The following is an 11,957-nucleotide window of genomic DNA, read 5'->3' on the forward strand; positions in this document are numbered from 1 at the left end:
TGACTTTCACACATGAGCAGAAGCACTCACCTACTCATATGCATGTAGATGAACATGGATGCAAAGGCTTTTTTGTTAAGTAGGACAGAATAGCATATTCAACTTCTCTTGCTCTAGGTTAAGCCATGCATTTGATTCTACATTAAAAAAAAAATGTATAAGAAAAAAACAAAGCCAGGCACGGTAGCACATGCCTTTAATCCCAGCAAGCTCTCAGGAGGAAGAGGCAGGTGGGTCTCAATGAATTTGAGGTCACTCTGATCTCCATAGACAGTTCCAGGACAGGAGGACAGGCAGAACTGCATATAGAGACTCTGACTCAAAGAGAGAGAGGGGAGAAAAAGAGAGAGAGAGAAAGAGAGAGAGAACATGAATATGTTATGAATATATTTAAATGATATTTTATAGATTAGCATCTTCTAAAAATGAGAAGATGCTAAATATCTCAAAAGTAAAGTGGCTAGCTGGTCATTTTTTTTTTCTGATGTGCATGACTCATGACATAAAAGATATACTATACTTAGCCTAGCTTTCCACGTGTAGTGATTATTATAGTAAATTATTATACCATCCATTGGCAAATATGCATGGTGTAAAACAAAAGAAATGGAAACATAGATTGTTGCTAATGGGTGAGGAGGAGAAATGCAATCCAATCTGGTTCTCAGAGCCTTAACAATAGGAGTCCAGTAAACTTCTGTGAGTTTTAAACACATATGGTTGTATGTACACAAGAAATGAAGCCACAAAATGGGAGAAAATCTTTATTAACTATACATTAGACAAGGGGCTAATATTCAGAATTTTCAAAGAATTGAAATTGTAGAAATTAAATGTCAAGGAAATCAAACTGCCAAATCAAACATGGGCCAATGAATTGACTGGACCGTTTCAAAAATATGAAATACAAATAGCCTATAAATATTTTTAAAAGTGTTCAACATCCCTAGACTCTTAGATTGACTCAGAATGACTGTCATTAAGAAATCTGACAAAAAAATGCTGGAGAAGATATATATATAGAGGGGAACTCTTATTCATTGTTGGTGGAGTGGCAAATTGATACAGCCACTATGGAAATCAGATTGGTGATTCCTCAAAAAAATAAAAATAAAAATGGAACTACCTTGTGAACAAGCTATTTCACTTCTGGGCACATACCAAAAGAACTTCATACCCTACATGGAGGTATCTAAGCTTACTGCTCTTGTCTCTACTATAAAAAAGAAATATCATGAGTTGAATAGGTAATGAAAATATGGTATATACATAAAATACTATTCAATGCTAAAGAAAACTACAACCACAAAATTTTCATGACAGTGGAAATATTTAGTATGTCTAATGTTAAGCAGGGTCACATGATTTTAGAAGGGAAAAATGAAAGAAAACTCTTCTTCTCCATCGTATATAGATCCCCAGCATAATTAGGTGCTAGAGAAGGCATGAGGGAAGGTAATATACTTGAGCCCATGAAAGAAGTTGTGAACCTAATTGTTTTCTAGTTATAACTCTGCCATGGAGCTTTGTGTTTTCATGATTAGTGAGTGTGTAAAACATGTAATCATGAAAGCATAAAATCCATCGAGTTCCATGGCTACAGACTAACTATTGTGCAAAAATTCATTGAGATGTGTAGACTTTGGGTCTGGTTAATTTTGCTATGTGATGTTTTTATTTTCAAATTCTTTATACTGAAGTTTTAATGTACTTTTTAAAGAAATGAAGCCAAATTGAAGTCTGTGTCAGAAGCCACCTTTGAGCTCACACGTCTTTGCCATCCTCTGACACTTACTGCCTGTCAGAGCTCTGTAAATACTGAAGCCTAACCGAGCCAGTGTTCTTCTGCTGATCTTCCATTTCTTTTGCTCAAAATGAAATTATCCAGGGGGGGAGAAGTGTAATGGAATGTTTAGGAAGGCTGCATTTTAAACTTTATCTTCCTTTCAAAGGTCTCGGTGATCTGTTTCTCTTCCAAATTACTAAGAGCTTCTTCAACCTCCCTCAACTCTGACATCTTTTATCTCACTTTCAGTGTCAAGATGGGGCTAGGCCAACAGTCACCGGCAATTTCCAGAAAAAACAAAATTCCTGCTGCTTGAGATTTTGTATGTGTCAGACAAATCCCAGAGACACTTTTCTTTGCAGAGCAAAAAGAAAACCATCTTTGCAGTGACTTGAGCAGAACACTATACAGTTGGTAGTGCTGAGGACCAGGAACCACATGGATGATATAGCACAGATCATTACTGTGCCAATCACTATGAAGAGAAGTCCAGTATTGCATTTTGCACTAGAGATAGCAAGGGGAACAGTGCAGCCAAGCTACGAATAAACAAAATCAATACCAATGGAGTGTATTAGTCCCTCCAATCAACTACATACATACCACTTCACAACTGTGCCAGAGCAATTGCTGAAAGCACAAAGCTTCTTTCTACAATATGAAACAGCATTCAGAATATATCCTACAGCACTGAAAAGATTTAAAGCTGTTGAGGAGGGCTATCAGAGGGCTATTAGCACATATACTTTTAATAGAATATAAATATTTTAAATATATGTATATGCATAATAGAATATTTTATGTATTTTAACATATACAGATATGTAAGTATACATACAGATTCACACACACACACACACACACACACACACACACACACAAACACACACAAACACACACACATGCACATATTCATACAGTCATGCACACATTGCCCCCAAACACACACACATACATACATGTATATCAATATATTCCTTCTGCCTATCAGCCCAGCACAGGCTTTCTGGTTTCTTTATGTCTTGGTAAGCTTATGTTCAGCTCCCACAGCCCACTGTATGAATAAGCATAGGTCTAAATCCCAGCCCTTCCGAGATTGCCTTACCAACAGTAAACAGCATCTTGAGCAAAAAAGTTAGGAGGCATTTTCTACATATTCATTAAGTGTTATTTGATTGGATAATTGATTCCCTCCTCCAAGTCTAGCTAGCTACATTTGTTGAGTTTCATGGTTCAGATTAATTGACACCGATGTAATATCCAAATATTTGATTCTTCCTGGGATGTTTATCACTTGAAGTACTTCCTCACTTCGCCACAAGGCATTCATATTATCAATGTCAAACTGCAACAGTGGGAGAGTGGAGCTTTCTATCCATTCTCTTTTGATCAGCAACATGTGTGCATGTCATTTATCTGCAATTAGCTCCCTTCCCTCCTCCATTAGTTCTCAGCAACAGATGGTATCCTGAAAGTGTGACTTTTTGCTATTGGCACGTCCTCCATTTCCTTATGATGACCAGATGTCTCTCTTGGGTTTCAGTTCTCTTGGGTCTGGATATTTTTTTTTCTTTCTCTCATGGATACACACTAGGTTGAGAGGTCAAAGCCACAAAATTAGCAAGACAATTGTCCTGATGGCAGAGGTGGAGGGAAAGACACCTTTATTAAAAAATACACCTAGAATACGTACCTGTCCCAGGGAGATACCATGATCACCAAGGTGGTTTTCCCAGGCCCTGCCTTATCCATTGCACTCCAGATGTGCTGTGCTGACCCCTATGATGTTCCCAAATGCAGAAAACTCAGGCGCATAATTTGTGTCAGTGTGGGCCACGTTTGTGTTCTTTCTGAAAAATAAAAATAAATAAACAAATAAAAATGAATAAGTAAAAATTTAAAAGTACTCGTAGAGACAGTATAAAGATGGCTCGTATTTTTGTGGCACTATAAATAGCTCATATATTTTTGTCAAATAAAGATGTAAATAGAGGAAGACTAAAATGAAAATCTGCTTTTACATAAAGCATTTTGAATTTTCAGATACGATTTACCTAATAGGAACAAAAATAAGGAAAAAGACTTGGAAGCTACTCAAGTGTATGCAAAAGTCTTTCCATGAACAAAATTTCAAAAGGTATTTTAAAAGGCATATTTTGCAAAAAAAATATTAACCTTCTCTCCCTAGCACTCATTTGCATGAATTCAAAGTTATGGTTCCGTGATGCTAATTAAGAGAGTTTTCATATGGAAATTTCAAAGGGAATGCTGGGCCCTGGGTTGGACACTGCCTTCTCGAGTTATTCAAGGTTTTTGTTTGATTGTGGCTTTGTGTGATGCAAATTCGATGGCAGACTGTGCTGGATTCTACAAAGAAGAAGTTTGAAATACCCCTTGTGAAAGCAGAGCGATGGCAAATATTTGACCTACCCCTGCGGATGGCAGCTTGGAAAAAGTCATCATGCTGTAAGGGAAGGAAAAATGCCCAGAGTGTCCAGGGGAGGTAAGAGGAGTCATGGATGCATATGAGCCAGTTTGCGTTAGCAAGGAGAATGGAGAATGGCTTGAGGTTAATGATCCCGAAATGAGAACAACTGCCACGTCAGCTGGGTGGCTTTTAATAGCCCCCGCCCTCAAACCATGAGTTAGTCTGGGGACTGTGGAGATGACTCAGTTGTTGAGAGCACTTGGTGCTCTTGCAGAGGACACAAACTCAGTACTCAGAAGCTACAGCCAGTGGTGTATCATTGCCTGAAAACTTCAGCTAGATGACAGGAAGCCCTTCTCTCAATACTTTGTGCACTTTCCCTTACATGTATATGTATACAGAGCTAAAAATAAAAACAAAATGAGTTAGACTTTAGGTAAGAAAGAACCTACAGAATTAAAATTAGAGTAGGCTCGTGTTAAAATGGTGTTTGGTTAAACTCAAAGTAGTGGTTGAATAAATGGTCTTAGTCACTTTAATTAAAAGAGAAAAACATAAGTATATTCTTTTTTATACCTTTGGTTTAATATTGATGACTGCAAACCATTAAGAATTACTTGGGTAAAGTTTCAGTTAATCCAGCTTATATGTTGAAAATCATTAGCAAGTACTCAAGCATCTTTTATTACCAACAGAAAGAAAAATATGCTTTTAAAGTGTTTAGATTAGAAGCATGAGTGTAAAAGAGTTAGATTGCCCATCAATCCTGAGGACCTGAATTTGATACACTGAACCCACATGTTCAAGGAGAGAACAATCTCCACAAGTTGATCTATGACCTCCATTTGCACACACACACAACACACATATACACTAGCTAATACATACATACATATATGTGTGTGTGTGTTTCATATATATATATATATATATATATATATATATATATATATATATATATATGTTTCACACACATATATGTATGTATGTGTGTGTGTATATGTTTCATAGGGGTTAGACACTGTTGTGGGACACTAATCCTCGGAAGACATAAATAAACTCACTCACTTGATAGGGAACTAATGACAGACCACAGTACAACTTGGTGAACCAATGAGTCTTATTAGGGCAACATACAGAAAAAGAAGTGACTTAAAGACAGCTGAGCTGCGTCACTAACGCTGACCCCAGCATAGGTAACAGCTCCCGAAAACCAAAAAGCCGGCAGACTGAGCAACCTGCAGGTACCACAATCAATCCGTTGGAGAGGGTTGTCACTTCCGGCTAGTTCAGCGTGTCTAAGCCTCTTCTGGGCAGCTCAGTTTGTCTGAGAATCGCTCTGAAGTCCTTATAGCTTACATATGCTTGGGAAGGGGAAATCCAAGGCAACCTGATCCTCTTCAGGAGCTTCGTTAAGGAGCGCCCATGATGGATGGACTGGCTCACCTCTGCTTAGAATGGCCTCACCTCCCCTGGAAAGATCCCCTTTCTTCACAAGCTTCCTGCAAAGAATGAAGGTGTTAATCTGTTACATAACAGGCATGGGGTTAATGGGACTTATTCAGGAAATTACTGTAATTTCACCCTAAAAACCAGAGTAAAATTTAGTAAGTCAGGGTGGAAACATTTCTACAGTTAAAATATTTTAACTTAAAAAAAAAAAAAAAAAAAAAAAAAAAAAAAAAAAACGGGGTCAGATATTTAACTTCATGAGTCGTTTGATTTAGACATTCACGATTTCATTTCTGTGATTTTTAAATTATGCTGAAGTATACATAACCTTAAAAAAATACCACTTTAACCATTAAGTTAACCCATATTACCATGCAAACACCACAGGCAGCCACCACGGCTTTCTCCATTTTTTTTTTAATTAGTTAATTCAAACTATTTCCTCGGTTAGCCATCATTTTCAATTTTTCCTCCTGCATTCTGGCAAACCATAATTGAACTTACAAACTTATTTCTCTCGGGCAGTTGATGAATTTGTACTTACCTAACTTAAGTACATACAGGCCTAGAAAAATCTCTCTTTTTGTGAATGGCATATTCAATAAGTAGAAGTCTTCAAAGCTTCTATCTGTTGCAGGATTTACTTCCACCTCACAGCTACATACTATTTCATTATTTGTTTGTCCTTCCATCTGTTGATGGATGCTTAGGTTGTCGTTTGGCCACTGTATCTAGGTACACTATGAAAATCACTGTACAAATACCTGTATGAGTCTCTGCTTTGATTTCTTTTGCATATTTTCCACAGAAGGCATACTTGGAATCTATCCCCTAAAGTAAATGGATAGTTGTAAAGGAAAAGGCAGATGAATGCATTGTTAGGTGAGTCTGAAGGCATATTTATGTGCATTAAGACTGACTGTCAAGGTGTAGGTGGTTAGCGTTTGGCTAGACAGAAGCTGTAATGAATACCCCTGGTGCACTTTAACTTGTGAGTACCAAAACAAAAGACCAACTTCCTAGTTCATTGCCGAATCATTGTACATAATAATGTGATTTTAGAGAACAATATATCAACAATAAAGGCAGGATAAAAGACCGTGCAGTCAATTCCTAAGGGACCAACAGCCATCCAGTTACACCATGTTCTTATAGGAAGATAAATACACAAACAAAGGAAATGATGTCTGCTTCGAATAATTTACAATCAAATGTTAACAAATGCTCAATAGCCAGAAACTTTTCAGATAAAACATGAAACCAATATAATGCCATATGGCTAATGTTCTTTACTGCGCAGATGGCTTGTAGAAACTTAATGAACATAGTTTGCATATTTACCATACACACGTAAGCTAGAAACTTTAAAATGAGACAATAGGAGAAAGGAAGCTAGGCAATCAGATGTATTAAATGGGTGCAGAAAAATATGCTCTCACAATGGAAAAAAAAAAAAACACAGATGTGAACAGGGAAGAGAATAGCATACTGAAATAAAAGCATTCTATTCTGAAATCATGACAAATGCTTTACTCTGGCTAGAAGCTGAGAACACACAGGCAATTATAATGTGTGTGAGAAAATCAAGATTAATGTGAAATTAATCAATTGCGATTATTAAATTAATGAATTGCTAGCCTACTGTATGGTAAGAATTGCTTTAGGGCGATGCAGATTTGATTTAATAACGTTACCTATATTTCAAATATAAAACAGGAGGTCATTTTGTCTTAAAGATAATGGTCTTTTGATTAATAAATTAATTGCCTTGAAAAATAACATACTTTAAGTTAAATTGAAATGGCAATGCAACAGTCCTTGGTGAAGATCATACACAGTACTCTTGTGTTTCATAAGCTAAATAGACTTATGAGCATCCTATTTCAATTTCCTATTAAAAGTGCATTTTTAGGACTATGGTTTCCAACCTATTGAAATAATATGGTACATTCCATCTGCTCCAAAGTGGACCAAAATTTAAAATCATATTCATTAAGTATTCAAGCATCCATTTTGACATTTGTATGGCTGACAAATGCCTCTAAAGTATGTTTTATTGCTCTTGCAAAAGAGAAAAACTCAAATCAGATCATTATCTGCAACAATGTTCATAGAACTTTTTTAAACTCTCTTAATTTTGAAGAAAATGTTGTTAAATAAATATATTACTTTTGTGATTTTAAATGTACAAGTATATGTAGTTATTGAAAAGAAAACTTAAAAGAAATCATAAAATTAAATATAATAAAAGAAGTATAGTAAATGTGACATTCTCCACCTGCCTAACTGCTGCTATTGTTAGCCATACAAATATTTTGAGAAATTTTGAATACATGGAAAATTTAGTGTGCCTGAAGTTGTATAGGGATATAATTCTGAATTGTAGTATTTTATTGTGTAACTTGGGTATCACAAAGATAGACTTAGTCATCTTCATAGACTCTGACTTAAATAACCCCTATTTAACAGTGTTATATGTAATGCTGGATTGGACATATGGAATAATCATATTAGATCAAGTATCTGTGTATGGTTTCTCACCCTATCTGTAACAGGTAAAAAAGGAATTTCTGCACCAAATATTAGGTACCTCTGAGCATGCAGAGTGCAGAGGTCTATACACTACCATACAAGATGATGTTAGAAGATGACATTCTCATTTTCATGCTCCACAGTTTAATCTTAGTATGTTCATTGGACCCGTAGTAACTGACCTAATGCATGAAAATGAGCTTTCTGTCTATATTGGTGCCCTTAGTAATTTCTTGAGTGTTTCAAGGTTTCATTGTAAATATCTTCCGTTTCTTTGGCTCAATCTCTTCCTAGATATTTTAACCTGGTTCTTGTGACCAGGATTCCTTTTTATTATTATTATTATATTTGTGTTTTAATTTTACACATCAGCCATGGGTTCCCCTTTCCACCCCCCTCCCGCCCCCACCTTCCTCCCATCCCCTCCCCTCCATTCCCATCTCCTCCAGGGCCAAGACTTCCCTGGAGATTCATTTAAACCTGGTTGATTCAGTACAGGCAGGTCCAGTCCCCTCCTTCCAGGCCGAGCAAAGTGTCCCTGCATAGGCCACAGGTTCCAAACAGCCAGCTCATGCACCAAGGACAGGTCCAGGTCCCACAGCCTGGATGCCTCCCAAACAGTTCAAGCAATTCAATTGTCTCACTTATCCAGAGGGCCTGATCCAGCTGGGGGCTCCACAGCCTTTGGTTCATAATTCATGTGTTTCCATTCGTTTGGCTATTTGTCCCTGTACTTTTTCCAATCTTGGTCTCAACAATTCACGCTCTTACAGTCCCTCCTCTTTCTCGACAATTGGACACCTGGAGCTCCACCTGGGGCCTGGCTGAAGATCTCTGTATCCACTTCAATCAGTTATTGGATGAGAGTTCGAAGACAACTGTTAGGGTGTTTGGCCATCTGATCACCAGACTGGGTCAGATCAGGCTTCTATCGACCATTGCCAGCAGGCTACAGAGGATGTATCATTGTGGATTTCTGGGGACCTCTCCAGCACTCTGCCTATTCCTGTTCTCATGTGGTTATCATTTATCATGGTCTGTTATTCCTTGTTCTCACTTTCTGTTCTTGATCCAGCTGGGATTTCCTCTCCCTTAAGCTTTCTTTCCCTCAAACCTTGGCCTTCATTACTCCCACTCTCGTCCAGGTTGTTCATGTAGATCTCATTCATTTCTCTGTCATTGGTCCATCCCTGAGTCTTCCCTAGGGTCCTGTTTTCTAGGTAGCCTCCCTGGAGTTGTGTAGCAGTCTAGTCATCTTTGTTTTATATCTAGTATCCTCCTATGAATGAGTACATACCATGTTTGTCCTTCTGAGTCTGGGTTACCTCACTCAGGATGATTTTTTTCTAGATCCATCCATTTGTCTGCAAACCTCATGATATCATTATTTTTCAATGCAGAGTAGTAGTCCATTGTGTATATGTACCATATTTTCTTTATCCATTCTTCAGTTGAAGGGCATCTAGGTTGTTTCCAGGTTCTGGCTATTACAAACAATGCTGATATGAACATAGCTGAGCAAATTCCCTTGTGGTATGATTGAGCATTCCTTGGGTATATGCCCAAGAGTGCTACAGCTGGGTCTTGGGGGAGACTGATTCCCAATTTTCAAAGGAATCCCCATATTGATTTCCAAAGTAGCTGTTTAAGCTTGCATTCCCACAAGCAGTGTAGGAGAGTTCCACTTGCTCCACATGCTCTCCAGCATAAGTTGTCTTCTGTGTTTTTTATCTCAGCTACTCTGATAGGTGTAAGGTGGTATCTCAGAGTCATTTCGATTTGCATTTTCTAGATAATTAGGGATGTTGAGCAATTCCTTAAATGTCTTTCTGCCATTTGAACTTCCTCTGTTGAGAATTCTCTGTTTAGTTGTATAGCCCATTCCTTAATTGGACTGTTGGGCATTTTGTTGTCTAGTTTCTTGAGTTCTTAATATATTCTGGATATCAGCCCTCTGTCAGATGTGGGGTTGGTGAAGATCTTTTCCCATTCTGTACAGCTGTCGCTTTGTCTTGTTGACCGTGTCCTATGCTCTACAAAGCTTCTCAGTTTCAACAGGTCCCATTGATTGATTGTTTCTCTAAGTGTCTATGCTACTGGTGTTATATATAAAATGTGATCTCCAGTGCCAATGCATTCAAGACTACTTCCTACTTTCTCTTCTATCAGGTTCAGAGTAACTGGATTTATGTTGAGGTCTTTGATCCACTTGGACTTAAGTTTTGTGCATGGTGACAGAAATGGATCTATTTGTAGTCTTCTACAATTGACATCCAGTTATGCCAGCACCATTTGTTGAAGATGCTTTCAGTTTTCCATTGTACATTTTTGGCTTCTTTGTCAAAAATTATATGTTCATAGGTGTGCAGGTTGATGTCAGGGTCTTCAATTCGATTCCATTGGTCCACATGCCAGTTTTTATGCCAGTACCAAGCTGTTTTTAGTATGGTAGCTCTAAGTAGAGCTTGAGGTTGGGGATGGTGATGCCTCCAGAGGTTGTTTTGTTTTACAGGATTCTTTTGGCTAACCTGGGTTTTTTGTTTTTCCATATGAAGTTGAGTATTACTCTTTCCCGATCTGTGAAGAATTGTGTTGGTAATCTGATGGGAATTGCGTTGAATCTGTAGATTGCTTTTGGTAAGATCGCCATTTTTACTATGTTAATACTGCCTATCCATGAGCATGGGAGGTCTTTCCATTTTCTTACATCTTCTTCAGTTTCTTTTTTCAGTGACTTAAAGTTCTTGTCATATAGGTCCTTCACATGCTTAGTTAGAGTAAACCAAGGTATTTTATATCATTTGTGGCTATTGTAAAGGGTGATGTATCTCTGATTTCCTTCTCAGCCTGTTTGTCTATTGTATATATGAGGGCTACTGATTATTTTGAGTTGATCTTGTATCCTGCTATGTTGCTGAAGGTTTTTATTAGCTGTATCACTTCCTTGGTTGAATTTTTGGGGTCACTCATGTATACTATCATGTCATCTGCAAATAGGGACAGCTTGACTTCTTCCTTCCCAATTTGTATTCCCTTAATCTCCTTATGTTGTATTATAGCTTTGGCTAGAACTTCAAGTACTATATTGAATAAGTATGGGGAGAGGGGACAGACTTGCCTTGTTCCTGATTTTAGTGGTAATTTTTTGAGTTGCTCTCCATTTAAATTGATGTTGGCTGTTGGCTTGCTATAGATTGCCTTTATTATGTTTAGGTATGTTCCCTGTATTCCTGATCGCTCCAAGACCTTTATCATGATGCCTTTTCTGCATCTAGTGAGATGATCATGTGTTTTTTTCTTTGTGTTTGTTTATATGGTTGGTATATTACATTGACAGATTTTCATATGTTGAACCACACTTGCATCCCTGGGATGAAGTCTACTTGATCATGTTGGACAATTGTTTCATGTGTTCTTGGTATCTGTTTGCCAGTATTTTATTGTTTATTTTTGCATCAATGTTCATGAGGGAAATTGGTCTGTAGTTCTCTTTCTTTGTTGCATCTTTGTTTGGTTTAGAATGAGGGTAATTGTAGCCTCATAAAAGGAGTTTGGTAATATTCCTTCTGCTTCTATTGTGTGGAACAATTTAAAGAGTATTGGTATTTAGTCTTCTTTGAAGCTCTGGTAGAATTCTGCAGTGAAACCATCTGGTCCAGGGCTTTTTTGGTTGGGAGACTTTTAATGACTGATTCTATTTCCTTAGGTGCTATTGGACTATTTAAATGGTTTATCTGGTCGTGATTTAACTTAGGTATG

The 11,957-nt window shown here is 37.5% G+C and overlaps 1 non-coding gene across 1 annotated transcript; it reads left to right on the forward strand.

The window, feature by feature from the left end:
- Positions 1-3,471: 3,471 nt before the first annotated feature.
- On the forward strand, positions 3,472-3,638 carry LOC118571273. The gene has a single exon (XR_004943313.1). It is a non-coding gene; the product is annotated as a U1 spliceosomal RNA (small nuclear RNA).
- The last annotated feature ends 8,319 nt before the right edge of the window (positions 3,639-11,957 follow it).

The sequence above is a fragment of the Onychomys torridus genome, chromosome 20, assembly GCF_903995425.1.
Source record: "Onychomys torridus chromosome 20, mOncTor1.1, whole genome shotgun sequence".
Lineage (NCBI taxonomy): Eukaryota > Metazoa > Chordata > Mammalia > Rodentia > Cricetidae > Onychomys > Onychomys torridus.